General features: G+C 40.4%; 1 long non-coding RNA gene across 3 annotated transcripts in view; it reads left to right on the top strand.

The window, feature by feature from the left end:
- LOC133151886 (uncharacterized) overlaps positions 1-15461 on the top strand; it is a 77302-nt gene extending 61841 nt beyond the window's left edge. For 2 of the 3 annotated variants that reach the window (XR_009714010.1, XR_009714009.1), the window contains 2 exons: positions 9456-11844; positions 11966-15461. This is a non-coding gene — a long non-coding RNA (uncharacterized LOC133151886). The remainder of the gene's footprint in view (positions 1-9455; positions 11845-11965) is intronic. The other variant, XR_009714011.1, reaches the window with a different exon arrangement.
- The last annotated feature ends 4813 nt before the right edge of the window (positions 15462-20274 follow it).

Here is a 20274-nt window from a genome sequence, read left to right as displayed (position 1 = left end):
AAGTGACCCCAAATCAAACCGGAAGTGACCCCAAATGTACCGGAAGTGACCTTTTTAGACCGGAAATGACCCCTTATAAACAGGAAGTGACCTCAGACGAACCGGAAGTGACCCAAATTAAACCGGAAGTGACCCAAATAAACCGGAAGTGACCCCAAATAGACCGGAAGTGACCTCTGGTAAACCGGAAGTGACCCCAAATCAAACCGGAAGTGACCCCAAATGAACCGGAAGTGACCCCAAATCAAACCGGAAGTGACCCAAAATGAACCAGAAGTGACCTTTTTAGACCGGAAATGACCCCAAATAAACCGGAAGTGACCTCAGCTAAACCGGAAGTGACCTGTTTTAAACCGGAAGTGACCCAAATAAACCGGAAGTGACCCAAATTAGACCGGAAATGACCCGAATCAAGCCAGAAGTGACCTTATTTCAACACTAAGTGCCCCAAATAGCTACATTTGCGCTAACGTCTTCGGTTTTTGTCCGATTTAACCCGTTTCAACATTTTTACCCCAAAAGTTAACCTCCTGAGGCCGTTTTTTTTGGTTTTGTTCCAAATTTAGAAAGATTTTGGCGCAATTGCTTTTTTTTATTTTCCCATTCATTCTCTATGGGGATTCAACATTTGCTCTAACTTCTACATTTTTTAACTGATTCAACCCGTTCCAACTTTCAACTGTTCATCTTTTGCCTACCTATTCCACAACTTCCCACTTACCAACAATTCCAAATTTAAAATTCAACCAAATTCTCCAAAATTTCGTTTTTCTACTCTAACTTCTACATTTTTCTACCGACTCAACCCATTCCAACTTTCAACTGTTCATCTTTTGCCTACCTATTCCACAACTTCCCACTTACCGAATATTCCAAACTTTCAATTTTGAAATTCACCACAAATTCTCCAAATATTCTACATTTCTCAAGTAATTCAACACGTTTCAACATCGTTCGGCAGCATTCCCCGAAAAAGTTATTCATACATTTCGCCTTCACACGCAATTTCTCCAGAAATTGCAAAATTCTAGTTATTATTATTATTCTCTACGTTTCTCCACACTTTTTTGACACGTTTCATCTTCCACATAATTCATCCGATTCACTCCATTCCACTTTTCACGTATTCCAAATATTCACGCGACGAGCGCTTGTATTTTGCTCGTTCCGAAAATTTTCCGATTCCGCAAAATTCCCAAAATTCCGACAAATTTTTCCCCATTCATTCTTAATGGCACATTCGACATTTCACATTTACGTCGTTCCAATTTGAAATTCACATCATTCAGCACATTCTAATCACATTCGGAAGGATTCTCGACATTCCCAAAATTCCCAAATTCGAAAATTTCACGTTTTCACGTTAAAAATTCCGACAAATTTTCACAAAATTTCGTTTTTCACCTCTAACTTCTACATTTTTCAACCGATTCAACTCGTTCCAACTTTCAACTGTTCATCTTTTGCCTACCTATTCCACAACGTCCCACTTACCAAAAACTTCACATCTTTTATTTTGAAATTCAACCAAAATTCTCTAAAATTTCGTTTTTCTACTCTAATTTCTACATTTTTCAACCGATTCAACCCATTCCAACTTTCAACTGTTCATTATTTTTCTACTGATTCCACAACTTCCCACTTACCAAAAGCTTCACATCTTTTATTTTGAAATTCACACCCAATTCCTTTTCCCTTCTCATTTCTACATTTTTCAACCGATTCAACCCATTCCAACTTTCAACTGTTCATCATTTTTCTACCTATTCCACAACTTCCCACTTACCAAAAACTTCACATCTTTTATTTTGAAATTCACACCCAATTCTCCAATATTTCCGTTTCTCCTTCTCATTTCTACATTTTTCAACCGATTCAACCCATTCCAACTTTCAACTGTTCATCATTTTTCTACCTATTCCACAACTTCCCACTTACCAAAAACTTCACATCTTTTATTTTGAAATTCACACCCAATTCCTTTTTCCCTTCTCATTTCTACATTTTTCAACAGATTCAACCCATTCCAAATTTATTCACTTAATTCACCTTATTCTTCCCACATTCACTCCCATTCACCCCCACTTCCACTATGCTTACACAATTCAACCCTTGACCCCCAATTCCAGTGTGGCGGCCATCTTGGATGACCCTGAAGTGCCACCAATGAACCCAGAATGAACCGGAAGTGGCCCAAATCAAACCGAAAGTGACCCCAAATAGACCGGAAGTGACCTCAGGTAAACCGGAAGTGACCCCAAATCAAACCGGAAGTGACCCCAAATGTACCGGAAGTGACCTTTTTAGACCGGAAATGACCCCTAATAAACCGGAAGTGACCTCAGACGAACCGGAAGTGACCCAAATTAAACCGGAAGTGACCCCAAATAGACCGGAAGTGACCTCAGGTAAACCGGAAGTGACCCCAAATCAAACCGGAAGTGACCCCAAATGTACCGGAAGTGACCTTTTTAGACCGGAAATGACCCCTTATAAACCGGAAGTGACCTCAGACGAACCGGAAGTGACCCAAATTAAACCGGAAGTGACCCAAATAAACCGGAAGTGACCCCAAATAGACCGGAAGTGACCTCTGGTAAACCGGAAGTGACCCCAAATCAAACCGGAAGTGACCCCAAATGAACCGGAAGTGACCCTTTTGGACCGGAAGTGACCCCAAATAAACCGGAAGTGACCTCAGCTAAACCGGAAGTGACCTGTTTTAAACCGGAAGTGACCCAAATAAACCGGAAGTGACCCAAATTAGACCGGAAATGACCCGAATCAAGCCGGAAGTGACCTTATTTCAACACTAAGTGCCCCAAATAGCTACATTTGCGCTAACGTCTTCGTTTTTTGTCCGATTTAACCCGTTTCAACATTTTTACCCCAAAAGTGAACCTCCTGAGGCCGTTTTTTTTCGTTTTGTTCAAAATTTCTAAAAGATTTGGCGCAATTGCCTTTTTTTATTTTCCCATTCATTCTCTATGGGGATTCAACATTTGCTCTAACTTCTACATTTTTTAACTGATTCAACCCGTTCCAACTTTCAACTGTACATCTTTTGCCTACCTATTCCACAACTTCCCACTTACCAAAAATTCCAAATTTGAAATTCAACCAAATTCTCCAAAATTTCGTTTTTCTACTCTAATTTCTACTTTTTTCAACCGATTCAACCCATTCCAACTTTCAACTGTTCATCTTTTGCCTACCTATTCCACAACTTCCCACTTACCAAATATTCCAAACTTTCAATTTTGAAATTCACCACAAATTCTCCAAATATTCTACATTTCTCAAGTAATTCAACACGTTTCAACATCGTTCGGCAGCATTCCCCGAAAAAGTTATTCATACATTTCGCCTTCACACGCAATTTCTCCAGAAATTGCAAAATTCTAGTTATTATTATTCTTCTATTTTATTCTCCACACTTTTTTGACACGTTTCATCTTCCACATAATTCATCCGATTCACTCCATTCCACTTTTCACGTATTCCAAATATTCACGACATGAGCGCTTATATTTTTCTCGTTCCGAAAATTTTCCGATTCCGCAAAATTCCCAAAATTCCGACAAATTTTTCCCCATTCATTCTTAATGGCACATTCGACATTTCACATTTACGTCGTTCCAATTTGAAATTCACATCATTCAGCACATTCTAATCACATTCGGAAGGATTCTCGACATTCCCAAAATTCCCAAATTCGAAAATTTCTCGTTTTCACGTTAAAAATTCCGACAAATTTTCACAAAATTTCGTTTTTCACCTCTAACTTCTACATTTTTCAACCGATTCAACTCGTTCCAACTTTCAACTGTTCATCTTTTGCCTACCTATTCCACAACGTCCCACTTACCAAAAACTTCACATCTTTTATTTTGAAATTCAACCAAAATTCTCTAAAATTTCGTTTTTCTACTCTAATTTCTACATTTTTCAACCGATTCAACCCATTCCAACTTTCAACTGTTCATCATTTTTCTACCGATTCCACAACTTCCCACTTACCAAAAGCTTCACATCTTTTATTTTGAAATTCACACCCAATTTCCTTTTCCCTTCTCATTTCTACATTTTTCAACCGATTCAACCCATTCCAACTTTCAACTGTTCATCATTTTTCTACCTATTCCACAACTTCCCACTTACCAAAAACTTCACATCTTTTATTTTGAAATTCACACCCAATTTCCTTTTCCCTTCTCATTTCTACATTTTTCAACCGATTCAACCCATTCCAACTTTCAACTGTTCATCATTTTTCAACCTATTCCACAACTTCCCACTTACCAAAAACTTCACATATTTTATTTTGAAATTCAACCAAAATTCTCTCAAATTCCGTTTTTGTACTCTAATTTCTACATTTTTCAACCGATTCAACCCATTCCAACTTTCAACTGTTCATCATTTTTCTACCTATTCCACAACTTCCCAAATACTTCACATCTTTTATTTTGAAATTCACACCCAATTCCTTTTCCCTTCTCATTTCTACATTTTTCAACCGATTCAACCCATTCCAACTTTCAACTGTTCATCATTTTTCCACCTATTCCACAACTTCCCACTTACCAAAAACTTCACATCTTTTATTTTGAAATTCACACCCAATTTCCTTTTCCCTTCTCATTTCTACATTTTTCAACCGATTCAACACATTCCAACTTTCAACTGTTCATCATTTTTCTACCTATTCCACAACTTCCCACTTACCAAAAACTTCACATCTTTTATTTTGAAATTCGCACCCAATTCCTTTTCCCCTTCTCATTTCTACATTTTTCAACCGATTCAACCCATTCCAACTTTCAACTGTTCATCATTTTTCTACCTATTCCACAACTTCCCACTTACCAAAAATTCCAAATTTTCAAATTTGAAATTCAACCAAAATTCTCTAAAATTTCGTTTTTCTACTATAATTTCTACATTTTTCGACCGATTCAACCCATTCCAAATGCATTCACCTTATGCTTCCCACATTCACTCCCATTCACCCCCACTTCCACTACGCTTACACATTCAACCCTTGACCCCCAATTCCAGTGTGGCGGCCATCTTGGATGACCCTCAAGTGCCCCCAATGAACCCAAAATGAACCGGAAGTGCCCCAAATCAAACCGAAAGTGACCCCAAATAGACCGGAAGTGACCTCAGGTAAACCGGAAGTGACCCCAAATCAAACCGGAAGTGACCCTAAATGTACCGGAACTGACCTTTTTAGACCGGAAATGACCCCTGATAAACCGGAAGTGACCTCAGACGAACCGGAAGTGAACCAAATTAAACCGGAAGTGACCTCTGGTAAACCGGAAGTGACCCCAAATCAAACCGGAAGTGACCCCAAATGAACCGGAAGTGACCTTTTTAGACCGGAAATGACCCCAAATAAACAGGAAGTGACCTCAGCTAAACCGGAAGTGACTTGTTTTAAACCGGAAGTGACCCAAATAAACCGGAAGTGACCCAAACTAGACCAGAAGTGACCCGAATCAAACCGGAAGTGACCTTATTTCAACACTGAGTGGCCCAAATAGCTACATTTGCGCTAACTTTTTCGTTTTTTGTCCGATTTAACCCGTTTCAACATTTTTACCCCAAAAGTGAACCTCCTGAGGCCGTTTTTTTTGTTTTGTTCCAAATTTAGAAAGATTTTGGCGCAATTGCTTTTTTTATTTTCCCATTCATTCTCTATGGGGATTCCACATTTGCTCTAACTTCTACATTTTTTAACTGATTCAACCCGTTCCAACTTTTAACTGTACATCTTTTGCCTACCTTTTCCACAACTTCCCACTTACCAAAAATTCCAAATTCGAAATTCAACCAAATTCTCCAAAATTTCCTTTTTCTACTCTAATTTCTACATTTTTCAACCGATTCAACCCATTCCAACTTTCAGCTGTTCATCGTTTGCCTACCTATTCCACAACTTCCCACTTACCAAATATTCCAAACTTTCAATTTTGAAATTCACCACAAATTCTCCAAATATTCTACATTTCTCAAGTAATTCAACACGTTTCAACATCGTTCGGCAGCATTCCCCGAAAAAGTTATTCATACATTTCGCCTTCACACGCAATTTCTCCAGAAATTGCAAAATTCTAGTTACTGATATTACTGACCACCTTTACAGTATATGACAATAATTTCAAATCTGAAAATGGGGTGGATAAACAACAAAGAAGAATTAGGACAGATGAGACAATTGCTACTCTAAAACATGAATTAATGGAACAGAACTGGGATGCAATATATAAAGAAAAATATGTAAATAATGCATACCATAAATTGATGACTATATTCACTTCATTACATAATAAGCATTGTCCAATCAAGGAATATAACAAAAAAACTAAATATAAGGACAGCCCATGGTTGACGAAAGGCTTAAGAAATGCCTGTAAAAAGAAGAATCTACTCTATAGGAACTTCATAAAACAGAGAACAGAAGGCGCTGAAGATAAATATAAGAGATAAGAATAAATTACCGTAATTTTCGGACTATAAGTCGCACCGGAGTATAAATCGCACCAGCCATAAAATGCCCAAAAATGTGAAAACCAACATATATAAGTCGCTCCGGAGTATAAATCGCATTTTGGGGGACAATTTATTCGACAAAATCCAACACCAAGAACAGAAATGAACAAGCAACAACAGGCTAAACGATACGGTATGCTAACGTGACAAACACAAACGAGGAGCTGAGAACAGGCCTGACGTAACATTCAGTTATTTAAAAAAAACTATCACATAAATAACACGTTTATAAAACCATCTGTGTCACTCCAATTCATTAAATCCATCGATCGTCCTTTGTCAACAATGCCGTGTGCCGCGCCGCAGTTCAAATTATTCCACAGGCCCATACAACGATATATAAACTATATTTTAAATAACTATCACATAAACAACAATATCAAACCGTTTGTGTCACTCCAAATCATTAAATCCATCGATCAAATTTCTCGTCCTTTATGTCATCCTGGTGACAGAACATGTCCAGAGGATATGGTGCTTTAAAGTGTTAATTACTTTATTTGATTTTTTCTCTCTATTTTTCATGTTTTGAATATGTTCAAGATAAAGATATCAAAGCATGTGAAGTGATCAGCTATACTAAAAATAACATGTGAAGTGGTCAACTACACTTGTAAGTAAGTGATGTGTAATGATCAAGTAAAAATTTGTGGAAAAAAAAAAAAAAGTCGCTCCTGAGTATAAGTCGCCCCCCCACCCAAACTATGAGAAAAAAAAACGCGATTTATAGTCCGAAAATTACGGTAACTAATATTATAAGAATAAATTAGAGGATAACAAAAATAATATTAAGGGGATATGGACTCTCCTAAACCACACTATTAGAGAAGGTACCGAACAACACAAATTACCTAAATATTTTATTATAAATGATACTGAAAATTATCATATGGAAGAAGTGGCAAACAGTTTTCATCAGTTCTTTGTAAATCTTGGCCCTCAAATAGCAAAAAACATACAGATTCCAGCGCCAGATGTACTAGGCAACAGAGATAAATTAATAGAAAGGAATCCTCACTCAATGTTTTTGAAGGCAGTTGATGAAAATGAAATCATTAACATTGTAAAACAATGCAAAAATAAAACATCTACCGACTGCAATGGGATTGATATGATGTTAGTTAAGCAAATCATTGAGGGGATTTCAAAGCCACTTGTGTACATCTGTAACTTGTCATTTTTAACTGGTACATTCCCAAAGAAGATGAAAATTGCTAAGGTCATTCCTCTTTATAAAACTGGGAGCAAACACAACTTTACAAACTACAGACCTATCTCAATATTGCCACAACTCTCAAAAATATTGGAAAAACCTTTTAACAGTAGAATGGATGGATTTTTGGAAAAACAAATTATTTGCAGAGAACCAATATGGTTTTAGAGTCAACAGAGCAACAGCACAGGCATTAATGGAATCAATCGAGGAAATCACAGATGCAATAGACAACAAACGACATGCAGTAGGAGTTTTCATTGACCTCAAAAAAGCTTTTGACACAATTAATCATAATATACTATTCAATAAATTAGAAAAATATGGGATAAGGGGATTAGTATTAGACTGGATAAAGGATTATCTGCGAGAACAGCAACAGTATGTAAAGTTGGGTGATCACTGTTCTGGATATTTGGAAATAGTTTGTGGTGTTTCACAAGGGTCAGTTATAGGCTCTAAATTATTTATTTTGTATATAAATCACACGTGCAAAGTCTCTAAAGAACTAAAACTCGTCGATTTTGCAGATGACACATATCTTTTGTTCAGGTGATAACATCCAACAAGTGGAATCAGTGTTGAATGAGGAAATGAAAAAAATAAATTTGTTCGACTGGAACAAATTATCATTAAATGTAAGTAAGACCAAGTTTATGGTATTTGGCAGAGCGAACATAAAGATACGAATAGAAATAGATGGGACTGAAATTGAAAGGGTGCAGGAAAACACATTTCTTGGGGTTATAATAGATGACAGGCTGAGTTGGAAGCCACACATCAAAAACGTAAAGGGTAAAATTTCAAGAAGCATGGCAGTCATATACAAAGCAAAAGAATTACTGGATTATCATTCACTTCGTACACTTTATTGTTCTCTTTTCTTGCCCTATTTGCATTACTGTGCTGAGGTTTAGGGGAATACTTATAAAACGTCACTACAGCCACTTATCATTCTGCAGAAAAGAGCAATAAGGACTATTCATAAAGTCAACTACTTGGAACACACAATCCACTTTTCATACAATCCAAACTATTGAAATTCACTGACTTAGTATCTTATCAAACAGCAATCATCATGTACAGGGCAAAAGCAAAACAACGACCAGACAATATCCAAAAATTATTTAGGAATCGGGAGGGAGGTTACATAAGTTAAGGGGGAACCACAACTTCTAAATCTTAAACATAAGAACAACCTTAAAAAGTTTCTGTATAACTATAACCGGGGTCAAACTATGGAACAATCTAAGTGAGGAACTCAAGCAAAGTCCAAATATCCACCAGTTTAAAATAATGTACAAAAATATGTTGTTTAGCGGGTACAAAGGCTAAAAGTGCCAAAGAGCTACACAGAAGTAAAAATGAAACAGAACAATAAGTGTGAAACTGTGTCTACTTGTGTTCTATTGTAGAATTACAGTATATGTTGAATCGTTGGTTTAATGGATAAAGTGAGAAAGGGGTAGGAATCTAAAAAGCTATGCTTCCTCCTACTCCTTTTCGAGCATTCCTTATTGATTTATTTACTTATGTAGTATTATTATTAATTAATTTATTTATTTAATTTATTTATTTCTATTTGTTGGTTTATTTTTTGTTTGTTTGTTGTATGGACTTAGGTGGCACTATAGAGTGGTATTTTCTTTTTTTTTTTTCTTTTTGGATGTTCGAAATAAAGATACCAATCAATCAATCAATCCGCACCGAAGAAAACAAACATCAGCTTTGGATCAGGGAGGCAATCGCGTTCCGCAAGCGGGGCCCGAGGACCATCAACAGAGACGAGAGAGCTTTCATGCTCTCTACCACCTGGAGCAGCATTCTGGAGGGGTGAACGGACAGCAGAGGGTGTGACTCACCTGTCAAATCTGACAGGTGAGCCACACCTTCATTCATCAGCTAATAAAGGTGCGTCACAACTTCACCAGTGACACTCTGATGAAGGTGGAAGTACACACTGAAACATGACAGGTAAATCAACCTGAATAATTTGTCTGTGATAAAAGATTGGATTAGATTCAAATTTATTGTCAATGTACAACACAAGTACAGTACAGCGAAAAGAACCAGTAAAATAAAAAAATTAAATTAGTATTATTATTACAGTAGCTTAATTAACGTGCTGCACATCGCTCTCAATTTAAAGACCCCTTTCTTTCGTTGGGTAATAATATGCTCTGAATGTTGAAAGTGATTCCATTGATATTTTTCTAGTTTCCGTTTGAGTTCTTTAAATGTGCACCTTCAATTATGTCTGTTTTTCACACATTTCAATCCCCAGGTTTAATCAATTACATTGCGTGTTCAAATGCTCCTGGCCCAGCCCCTCTGTCAAATTTCTGAACCCATTCTGGCCCGCGAGTCAAAACGTTTGGCCACCCCTGCTGTAGCATGTTCACCCAATGGTATAATCACATTTCAGATGAATTTATAGGGATGTGTTGAGTTGTCAGCGTAACTAATAAAATTTCGAGGCTACGACAAAACATCTTTTTTTTTAGACTCCACCACGCATAAAAGTGGGTGGAGACTCCAAGCTGTACTCATTAGAGCAAACCTGACGACAGAGGTAAGTGGTTTCTCAGCTATCTCCCCTTCAACTCGAAATTTGATTTTCAATAAACGTGAGGCATGTGCTTAGTTAATTTATTAATCAATTATTTTAACCTGGACTGTTGTGTTGGCATTGAAATTACCATTTCCCAACTGGGAGGAAGTTAATCAAGTATTCCAAGATCCTCTCGTTTCATTTACTATACTCCGAAAAAATATTGTCCTGGTCTAAAAACGGTCTTTTTTCGGAGGTACACATCCTGATGAATTTGGTATGAATTAACTCCGTCAGATGCATGAAAGTGAACAGGTGATCAGACAATAAGTTCTAAAACAAGCATAGGCGGGCACTTTTAAATCTGCTATATTGTTTTACCCGTGAAAATTACCGTTTTTTTCCATGTATAATGCACCCCCATGTATAATACTCACCCTAAAAATGGCATGTTGATGCTGGAAAAAAGCCTGTACCCATGTATAATACGCACCCAAATTTTGACTCCTACTTAAGTCCGTAAACGTAAAATTATTTCAGAAAAAAGATCATCTTTGGGAACAACCGGATGTTATTCTGCTGGTCAGTATCACTGATCATGCGCTAGCAAACTCGATAGCGAAATTTTTTTTCGGATTTGTGTTTGGTACATTGTAAAAGCAAACGAGCAGGTGATCGAGCAAGCGTCTGATACGAGAGCATTATGTTCGTATGGAGCGTGTTTGAAGTGAACAGTAGAGAAGAAAGCGCATCTGTAATGGCGGCCTCTGGATCATATCCGGATAAAAAATTTAAAAAAAATTATTTTTTTTTTGTACCCATGTATAATGCGCACCCTAGATTTTAGGACAATAAATTAGTTAAATTTTGCGCATTATACATGGGAAAAAAACGGTAACGCTATATCGTAAAAAGGCCGTTCGAAGTCCGCGAGCAAGGCTTTTGCTGTCCGCGTGTGCACAATGGGACAAAATGCACACCGCCACATCCATGTGCTTGCAATTAGAGTTAACGAGGAACAACATTGCTGGTTTAAAGTCAAACTGGATACACAAATTAGTAGAATCACATGCTACAAAAACAAGCAACATTTAAAGTTGCTTTGGTCGCTTTCGGTCATCCCTTTTGCAATTCGTTCGAGTGAAGGCAAAGTGCTTCACCTTGTCCCGAAATGCTGCAGTAGGATATGCATATGGCAGATTGAGAAGTACTTTGCACATTTTTAGAAATTCTCTTCTCATACTTGGAATCACATGGAAATAAAGTAAAAAAGATAAAAAAAATTCCGGATCTTTATTGATTGTCACTTTCTCTTTCAGAATGGAGAGAAAGGTGATGACAGCGTAGGTGGTGGCGTTGAGGAGGGAGATTCGGGCCAGAGGGTGGAAGCATTATGGTGTTTCTAGCTATGAAATGGACGATGTGGATCCAGGTCCGCAAGGAGACTCGAACCGTGGACGATCTCTCCAGGCTGGCCAACACCGAGACCCTCCGCATGAAAATACGGGACATCTTCAATGTGAGCCCACAGGAACAGCGCCTCTTCTACCGGGGGAAGCGGATGGAAGATGGCCACACAATATTTGATTATAATGTGGGTCTCAATGACATTGTCCAGCTGCTGATTTGCTCCCACACAGATCCTCCGGACAGGCCTCTGGCCAAGGACCCCCGATAAAGACAATGATCGCAACGACACAGACTGCCGACGAGAGCAAGCCAGACGCCATTGCCCCTAATAACTCAGCTAGCACAAAAAATGGCATCAAGCCTTCGAGTCCCATGTGCGACACCCAACCGCTGACATCCAGCAAGGACACGCTAGTGGATCCGGGAATCGGGAAATACAAAATTAATCAGCTAGTAGACTGCAGGGACGTGACCGTGGGCGCCTGGTTTGAAGCCTGTGTAGAAAACGTGATGCGCACCCCAAAAGGACCCATCAAGAACAAGGTGGGGCGGCCATTCATGAAAATAATTTCGACGGAAAAAAAACACAAAAATCCGCGGATCCGCGGAGAATTCTCATCCCTGACTCTGAGTGCAACGAAGCCACCACATCCCAGACGGACTACTCTGAAGAGGACGTCATCTATCACATTAAATATGAGGACTACCCCGAGAACGGTCTGGTGACCGGGCATCTCCGCCCAGATAGGAAACTTGGTGGAAAGTTGTGGAATACGTCATACACACAGATCGCAGCTCAAAGAACCACTGCTGCCTACTCCCCTGCCGGACCGCCCGTGGCAAAGGATTGGAATGGATCTGTTCGAGTGGTCCAAGAGAGAGTACTTGTTGATCGTAGACTATTTCTCAAAATACATTGAAATAGCAGAGTTCAAAAGTACTTTGGCTGAAGTGACGATCAGAGCTATTAAAGAGGTCTTTGCCAGGCATGGGACTGCAGAGATTGTGGTATCGGACAAGGGGCCCCAGTTTTCATCATCAGTGTTCAGGGAGTTTGCGAAAGAGAACAACTTCACACATATCACAAGCAGCCCCCACTACTCTCAGGCAATGGGGAGGCGGAAGGCATGCTACGAACCATCAAAGACTTGTGGAAAAAAGACAGCGACCACAGATTTGACAGGTGAGTCACGCCCTCTGCTGTCCGTTCACCCCTCCAGAATGCTGAGATTTGACTCACCTGTCAAATCTGACAGGTGAGCCACGCCTTCATTCATCAGCTGATAAAGACATGTCACAACCACACCAGTGACACTCTGATGAAGGCGGAAGTACACGCCGAAACATGTCAGGTAAATCAACCTAGATAATTTGTCTGTGATAAAAGAACCAGTAAAATAATCTATAAGTGAAGACAAAATGAACGTAGTACAGCTATTACGAGAAAGTTCCGAAGAGAAATGCGTCAAGGAATTGCACCTCCTGGAAAAGCTGACGAAGTAACGGGCTCGCTACTGGAACCACCTGAGGTTCAACCAACGCTGCTGGGATGAAGAGGTAAAGCTAGCCAGCCTGACAGTCAAGAACCCAATACCAACCAGGAACACGGAGAGGATTATCAGGAGAGTGCGGATGACTCAAAGAACGGATACGATGCACAACCAACAAACTCAACATCAACAGTGGACTACAGCGACTGACGGATTCACAACATGTCACGTCACAAACTCACACAGGCAGAGCGCAGCATACTGGCTAAGGACTCAACTCCGCGATCACACCCAAAAACATACCCCACGAGGATTTCATTTTAGCCACGGAGTTGGCATGCCAAAAAATACACAATCCAGCACAGAAAGCAGCACTACGTAATGAAATTGCAGGTATACTAAAAATGGCTAAATCACCACCCGGCAATGTTAACAAACAGGAAGCAAGAGCAATGAATATACTAGCAAAAAATAGAGACATCACAATCCTCCCAGCAGACAAAGACAGAACAACATTATTCATGGACACAGACACTTACGAAGAACAGATGCGACAGTTACTACAGGACGACACCTATGAAGTGGTTAAAAAAAGACCCAACGGAAGACCAGAAACAAACTCAAAGCATTACTTAAACCACTACTTATTGGAAATAAAATAGACAAACAGTCATACAATCACTTAGTACCCACAGCAAACATCATCCCCAGAATCTATGGCACGCCAAAAATCCATATACCAGGTACACCTCTCCGCCCCATTGTAGACAGCATAGGATCAGTTACCTACAACCTTTCAAAAGCACTCACAGAAATAATAAAACCACTACTAGGACTCACAGATCAACACTGCAAAAACTCAAAACAACTCACCAGAGAGAGTAATAATATGCGCTTAACTTTGATGTCTATTGTTCTGCAAATAAGGCAGGTGTATTCTATTGTTATGCAAATGAGCTTTATGCGAATGATGCAGGTGGATGTCTACACCGTGTTCCAAATTATTATGTTGTTAAATTGTATTTAAGTGTCATAAAGATTACATTTTTTGTTTTTCAATTAAACTCATGGACGGTATTGTGTGTCAGGGCTCTTTGGATCACTGAAATCAATCTCAGACACCTGTGATAATTAGTCTGCCAGGTGAGCCCAATTAAGGAAAAACTACTTAAAAATGGCGTTCCACATTATTAAGCAGATGACCATTTCCAAGCAACATGGGAAAGAAAAAGGATCTCTCTGCTGTCGAAAAGCGTGAAATAGTTCAATGCCTTGGACAAGGTATGAAGACCTTAGATATTTTACGAAAACTTAAGCGTGATCATCGTACTGTAAAGAGATTTGTGGCTGATTCAGAGCACACACGGGTTCGTGCAGATAAAGGCACAACGAGGAAGGTTTCTGCCAGACAAAAACATCGGATTAAGAGAGCAGCTGCTAAAATGCCATTACAGAGTAGCAAACAGATATTTGAAGCTGCTGGTGCCTCTGGAGTCCCACGAACATCAAGGTGTAGGATCCTCCAGAGTCTTGCAGTTATGCGTAAACCCTCTATTCGGCCACCCCTAAACAACGCTCACAAGCAGAAACGGCTGCAGTGGGCCCAGGAATACATGAAGACTAATTTTCAAACAGTCTTGTTCACTGATGAGTGCCGTGCAACCTTGGATGGTCCAGATGGATGGAGTCGTGGATGGTTGGTGGACGGCCACCATGTCCCAACAAGGCTGCGACGTCAGCAAGGAGGTGGCGGAGTCATGTTTTGGGCCGGAATCATGGGGAGAGAGCTGGTTGGCCCCTTTAGGGTCCCTGAAGGTGTGAAAATGACATCTGTAAATACAGTATGTGGAGTTTCTGACTGACCACTTTCTTCCATGGTACAAAAAGAAGAACCGTGCTTTCCGTAGCAAAATCATCTTCATGCATGACAATGCACCATCTCATGCTGCAAGGAATACCTCTGCATCATTGGCTGCTATGGGCATAAAAAGGAGAGAAACTCATGGTGTGGCCCCCATCCTCCCCTGACCTCAACCCTATTGAGAACCTTTGGAGCATCCTCAAGCAAAAGATCTATGAGGGTGGGAGGCAGTTCACATCCAAACAGCAGCTCTGGGAGGCTATTCTGACATCCTGCAAAGAAATTCAAGCAGAAACTCTCCAAAAACTCACAAGGTCAATGGATGCAAGAATTGTGAAGCTGCTATCAAATAAAGGGTCCTATGTTAAAATGTAACTTGACCTGTTAAGATGTTTTTGATTGAAATAGCTTTTGATTTCAGTAAATATGACCTCCTAATGCTGTAAATTCCAAAGATGAGCATTTCAGTTCATAACCTATAAAATGTTATAAAACTCTGTTGTGCGTAATAATTTGGAACAGTGCAGTTTAAGTTTTATATTTTTGAAAAATTCTGTTATCATTGGGAGGTTTGTTCAATAACATTCGAATTCATTAAACTAATGGTTGATGACTTGAAAATTATGCTGACTCATTTGCATCGACTATTTAGGAAAATCTGAGATAAATATCATTTGCATAATAATTTGGAACACGGTGACTTCCAGCGGACCGCGCGCGGCTCGGTTGACGGCGCAGCGTGACCTGGTACCGCTGCGCGGGACGAAACACGCCCCGCGCAGAGTTCCAGGCGGCCGGGAAGACATTTAAGCGCTGCCGCTGCAGCTGCGGCGGGGAGTATTGTTATGCAGATGAGCTCTATGCAAATGATGCAGGTGTATGTCTATTGTTTTGCAAATGAGCCCTATGCAAATGAGGTGGGGGTGCACTGTCACTAAGATAACACCAGGGGGCGTTTTAAGGTGTTATGTTGGGGGATGTCCAGGTGTGTTTTTTTTTTTTTGGAGACAAGATGGCTGAAGATTAGAATTGCAATAGAGGTGTTATGTTGGGACATGTTTGAAATAAGATTTGAGTTGAAGCATTCGCAAAGGGAGAAAAATGTCGCTCTAGAATTACAAGCAAAGTTGATGCATTCGCACAGCTGTGGGTTTTTAGAGAGGGGTCAAGACAAAGGAGAGAAATTAGTATCCTAAGATTTGAGTTAAACCATTCGCAAAGGCAACGACTCTGAACCTGCAGATTAGAATTACAAGCAAAGTTGATGCATTCGCACAGCTGTGGGTTTTTAGAGCGGGGTCAAGACAAAGGAGAAAAATTAGTATCCTAAGATTTGAGTTGAACCATTCGCAAAGGCAACGACTCTGAACCTGCAGATTAGAATTACAAGCAAAGTTGAAGGATTCGCACAGGTGTGGGTTTTTAGAGAGGGGTCAAGACAAAGGAGGAAAATTAGTATCCTAAAATTTGAGTTGAAGCAATCACAAAGGCAACGACTCTGGACTTGCAGATTAGAATTACAGGCAAAGTTGATGCATTCGCACAGCTGTGGTTTTAAGGGGAGGGGTCAAGATAAAGGAAAAAGATTAGAGTTGAAGCACTCGCAAAGGCAACGACTCTGAACCAAACAGTAGGTATGGGCTGCTGAACTCAAATGACTGGGGGGTGTTGGAAATAATTTTTGAGAAGACAGTCGAAGGCCGCTGAAAGCCTTATATTTTAGTATATTTGATGTACCTCTAACATATTTTGTATGTTACATTTTCTTTAGATAGTTTTAGGGGAGTAGTCTAACATGTCCTGAGTAAAACACGTGACAAAGGTGTGGTTTTAAGGAGAGGGGGGTGGACCTACTGCTGGTATAATAAAGGTCGGGCTGGTGCGCGATGAGTTTAAAGAGCTAAGCTAAATCGGCGGTGTTAAACTGTAAACCTGAATCTTAAATTATGATAGCCGAAACACCTATCAGTATTCATTTTAGCCGTAAAGACGGTGACTGTTTGTTAAATGCTTCTAGAAAAAAACATATGTATCTCAAACGTATGCAACAGCCTCCTACGGAAAAACTTGAGCAGAACTGGGACCTGACAACGGAGACTCTATGGGGATTTAAAAAAAATTATGAAGTTGGGGAGCTATTTTTCTTCATGAAAAACCGAGAACTGTCTGGACCAAACAGCAACAACTCTGAACCAAACAGTAGGTATGGGCTGCTGAACTCAAATGACTGGGAGTGTTAAATCAGCTCCTACCCCAGGTTTTGACTGAATTTCTAAACGAGTACGGCTTACAAGGCGAGCTGAACATAACCTATGTTTCAAGAATTACGGCCAGCGGGAAATGTTTTTTTACGGGTTAAAGTTTCTCCTCAAACTATCTGACGCTAGAAGTGTTTAATAGCGAATGTGGCATTTTTCAAACAATAGTCAACGTGCCCTTAGCAGAGTGGCATGAAAAGATGCAAGCATCTGGTGAGAGTATTACAAGGCTTTTTGTAGCTAGCCGTGACTGGACAAATATCATTGGAGCGAAACGTAAATCGACTTTAGATTAGCCTTACTAAAAAATAACTTTAAACTCCCCACCTCCTTACACTACTTTACTAGACACACACACACACACAACTCTTTTTTTTACCTACTGCTACAGATGGGGGGGTCTAATCATTAGCATACCTGTGGACAAGAGGATCCCGTTTCTAGCACTCAGCCTCATATGTCATGCCTCGTCCTCAGTTTTGTGATGTGTCATCGTTTCTGTGTCTGTGTGCTCGCGCCTCCCTTCCTGTGTGCCCTTGATTAGTGTAATCACACGCACCTGCCTCTCGTTACCTGTGTTGTATTTAAGTTCTGTTTGCGTGTCACTCGCCGTCGGAGCATTGTGCATGAGATGTGGACAATGCATATTTCACTGTCACGCGGTTTGTGTGGTTCCTGTCTTTTGTTTCACGTTTTGGTCGGTCAGTCCTGTTAGTTTGTTGTTAAGTCACGTCAGTTTGCCAAGTCTGTCTTTTTGAGTTTGCTACAATAAACCCTGGTCCAAGCTGCACTCGGTCACCCTGCTGCATTACTCCACTCCGAAGCCTGACATCACACCTGAAGCCAAGAAAGAGAGAGATCAACAAGAAGATAGCCCAAAAAAGATCTGCCAGACGACTTTTACAGAGTTTTCTACCTGTGGAGAACGGACCAGGAGAGAAGCTCTCAAGAGGTATGCAGACTGTACCAAACTGTACGGTGACACTCTGGTCCAGCCCCGACAAATCTGCCGCAGAGACAAACATCATCACATCTCCACAACCAAACGTGACTGCTGAGGTGGCGGTGCAGACACCATCAAAGACTTTTGAGTTCCTCTTGCCGTATGGATCGGGGCCACAGACAGCTGACGTGTGGTCCCCCCCTGACAATTCTACCGCCGAGACAAACCAAGCAGATATGGTGTTCATCACAACTCCACAACCAAACATGGCTGCTGATGTGGCGATGCATCCACCATCAAGGGTTTTTGAGGCGCCCTTGGCGTATGGGTTTGTGCCACAGACAAGTGACGTGGTAGTTATCTCGCCGCCCGGCTACAGAGATTTGATCGCCTCTTTGGAGCCCCATCTACCTTCGAGCTAACGCCACCTGCTGGTTCGGAGAGTGAGGAAACTAGAGCGCCATCGCCAACCTTCGAGCTGGTACAGAGTCTACCCACGCCATCTGCGGGTCCGCCAGCGCCATCTGCGGGTGCGGCGGGGGACGAGACCCGTTTACCAAATGGGGCGGAGCAACGTGATCAATGGTCTTCATATCCAGCCCGTCACCTGTTCGACGACACGTGTGAGTTATCCTGAAAGCGGTTTAGACTTGCCATACTTATCCTGCGCTGATATTGCCCACATGCTCGCTCCTGAGCCATTAGCCATGGTGCTTGATGAGAACTACATCAATGTCCCGACACCGATGGACGATACAGTTGCAGAAGACCACCCTTTGCCCCTCGCTGGGGATAACATTCCGCCGCCGAGGTCAACACCTGCGAGACGCTACATTCATCAGGACGTATACACGATGAGTGTAGAACCCCTTTAATGGCTGGTGGTGGAAGATTACGTACATGTGAAACTAATGGTAGCATATCTGTTGTACGATGCCTTAATAGAACATGCAAAAATGATTTGTGACGGATGTACACTCAAATGATCTTAGCCAGCTTCACCTTACTTGTTTGTTTATCGAGGATCACTGCTTTTATTTTTATGCAAATCATGACACTGACTGCAGAGCTATGCAATGATAATTTCCTCCACACGTTATCATATATATTTTTTATTTTAACACATCTGCGCCTCTTAAAACCTTGCGCAACACGGCTGCTGTCATTTTACACGACTTCGCGCATTAGAACAAGATGTTTGCTAGACTGCGCTGTGTAAAACAAGAATCCAGTAATGGAGAAAAACATGGGCCCAGTATAAGATATAAGTATTTACTGACTACAATTGATGTGTTTTCGAAACGCGCGTTTGTACGAGTTCTGAAGACCAAATCCGCTTCGCATGTGCCCCGGGCCTTTGAAGATTTCTTAGCAGTTAGCAAGATATCCTTACTACTCCAGACAGTGAAGGGGAAAGAATTTTTTAACAAACATTTCCAGAAATGAATGAGACAGCATAATTTTTTACATTTTGCAACGTTTTCCGATACAAACGCGCAGACCGTTAAACGCTTTAACAAAACATTGAAATCACGAATGTGGCGTTATTTTACAGCAAAGAACATACGATACGTCGATGTAATTCAGGATTTTATTACCAGCTATAATGATAGTTTTCATACCAGTATAAAAATGACACCTAATGCTGTAAACGAGGATAATTTTGACATTGTTTTTACCAACCTGTACGCAAACAATCCCTTCTGTCGCGGAATCAATTTCTGCTTTGCTCCAGGCAATACAGTCCGCCTTTCCAAACTAAGAGGCGTTTTTGAAAACGGTTACCTGCAAAGTTTCACGGACGAAATATTCAGGATAACACAACGTCTCCATCGCGTCCCGCCTGTCTACAAAATATCATACTTGGACGGTGTGCTTAGTTTTTACGAAGCGGAATTACAAAAAGTAAAAATAAAATTAAAAAGATTTCCGTATACAGAAAATTCTTAAATCAAGCACCGTGTCAGGCAAAAGGGGGTTTCTCGTC

Source organism: Syngnathus typhle, linkage group LG3 (assembly GCF_033458585.1).
Source record: "Syngnathus typhle isolate RoL2023-S1 ecotype Sweden linkage group LG3, RoL_Styp_1.0, whole genome shotgun sequence".
NCBI classification, from domain to species: domain Eukaryota; kingdom Metazoa; phylum Chordata; class Actinopteri; order Syngnathiformes; family Syngnathidae; genus Syngnathus; species Syngnathus typhle.
Note: the sequence above shows the minus strand (reverse complement) of the source record. Positions and strands in the feature narration are given on the sequence as shown.